The following is a 2283-nucleotide window of genomic DNA, read 5'->3' as shown; positions in this document are numbered from 1 at the left end:
CGCCCGCCCCTCCACGCCGCTCCCGGAATAGACCCGGAGCACGCCTCGCCCCCTGGGCGGCCGGCCGGTGTCCCGGGTCCCGCACACGCCCGCGCCACGCCCTGCCTTGCGACGCCCCCGCGCCCCTCCCGCTGCGCCCGGGGGGGGGGGGGCACCCGCTGCCGGGTTCACACGCCCCGGTGCCCGCGCGTCCCACCCCAGCCGCGACCACGCGGTGTTCCGCTCTGCTCGCACTCCGCCGGGGAAATGGGGGCTTGCTCTCGCACCTCCCAGCCCATGCCATCTTTAGACTGTCACAACGTGTCCCCCCACTCCCACCCCCTCCCCCTCCGCCCCCCCCCCGCCTCCCCGGTGCAATCGAAACCTCTCCCAGCAGCTGCCACTCATTTCCTGGCTTGGGGGTTTATCTCCTCCAGTCGACAGGTCTTTCCTGAGCACCTTCTAGATAGTGGACAAGGCGCTGCGCTGGTGCCCTGTCAATAACGGTGTGAGAGAAGAGTGAAATAATAATAATAAAGATCTCCAAAGAGAAGAGCGTCGAAGCAAAGGGGAAACAAGAGAGGATTCAAAGGTGGGCAGGCTTGGGATACTTCCAATTTTTGAGATTCTTTGTGTCTTAACAGATGAAGAAATGCCAACACGGAGGGATACACGTTGTGGAAACGAATGCTTTTAACACACAAAATTTAGTGCAAGGTCAGTGCGCCCTTTCCAAAATAATTACAGCACGTAGGGAAAATACTGCTATGGGCAGTGTGGTCCGGGAATGGGATTTAAGTTTAAAGTTGTATGAAGAATGTCAACTTCTTTCATCCTGTTTAGTGTATGTCTGTGGAAAGAGGTATAACTCATTTACAGACGATATCAAATGTCTACAGTGAAGACCTTTTATAAAGTGAAGTACAAGCCCAGTTTTCCTCCTAGACACCCCTCCTTCCGAAGAGGGGCCAAGTCTCTGTTTTCAGTTTTGACTAGGCAACTCCTTTAACTTAGAACATCCTGGCATTGGGAACACCTTGTACAAAGGCAGAGAGACAAGAACAGGCTGGGAAAGAGTATCCTGCACTTTCCTGGACTGGGAATTATTTCCTCCATTGCTTTTATGGCAAGTTGAAATTAACGCTGTCTTCAAAAAACTGTATGGCTTTTGTTTGTAGCGTGTATACGTGAGCACTCGGAGGAAATGTGGTGTGCTGGAAAAAAAAAAAACCGATAGGATTTGAGTCTGAAAACTTGTGTGTGAGGTCTTGCTCTACCAAGTGAACAAGACTTGTTTGCTCATCTGTGTTTTGGGAGACCTTTTATTGACCTCATAGAGCTGTTGAGAGAGCAAACGAAATGATGGTACAAACCCACTTTTTAAACCATAAATAGCTATAAAAATGTGAGGCAGTATTATTTTCCAAGTTCCTCTTTGTTCCTGCCTACTTTTCCAATTTGAAAAGGTCAGTTTAAATCCTAAAGCAGGGGTGCCTGGGTGGCTCAGTTGGTTGAGCGTCCGATTTCGGTTCAGGTCATGATCTCACAGTTTCTGAGTTTGAGCCCCACGTCCAGCTCTGTGCTGACAGCTTGGACCCTGCTTCTGATTCTGTGTCTCCTTCTCTCTCTGCCCCTCCCCCACTTGTGCTCTGTCTCTGTCTGTCAAAAATAAATAAAATATATTTAAAACATTTTATTTTATTTTATTTATTTATTTTTTTAATGTTTATTTATTTTTGAGAGACAGAGAGACAGAGTGTGAGCGGGGGAGGGGCAGAGAGAGAGGGAGACACAGAATCGGAAACAGGCTCCAGGCTCCGAGCCATCAGCCCAGAGCCTGACGCGGGGCTCGAACTCACGGACCGCGAGATCGTGACCTGGCTGAAGTCGGACGCTTAACCGACTGCGCCACCCAGGCGCCCCATATTTAAAACATTTTAAATCCTAAAGCAGACAACCAACAATTTACAAGTGGATTAAATTCCCAAAGTTCACTGTTTGAACTCCGAAACACTTGGAAACAAGGCTGTAAATTGCAGTTCGGTTCCCAGGCTAGCCCGTTAATACTTTTAAAAGTGTAATATTTCATTTGAAAGAATAAAAAATACAAAATATAACAATTGCAAAATCCGATGGAGGTTTTGGTAGAATTTTAAAAGAAATTTCAGAAACTTTCAAGAACTTTGGAGGTTCATCAGAGAATTGGAACAGAGAAGTTAAATAGACTAAGGAGAATTTACATGTATCTGTGGAATAGTTTATGGAGCGGGATTAACTGAGCTGTGGACCAGGAAAAATGTATAA

This window comes from Herpailurus yagouaroundi, unplaced genomic scaffold (assembly GCF_014898765.1).
Source record: "Herpailurus yagouaroundi ecotype Mexico unplaced genomic scaffold, PumYag 29, whole genome shotgun sequence".
In the NCBI taxonomy this organism is placed as follows: Eukaryota; Metazoa; Chordata; class Mammalia; order Carnivora; family Felidae; genus Herpailurus; species Herpailurus yagouaroundi.
The sequence above is the reverse complement of the archived record's forward strand: the minus strand, read 5'-3'. Positions refer to the sequence as shown.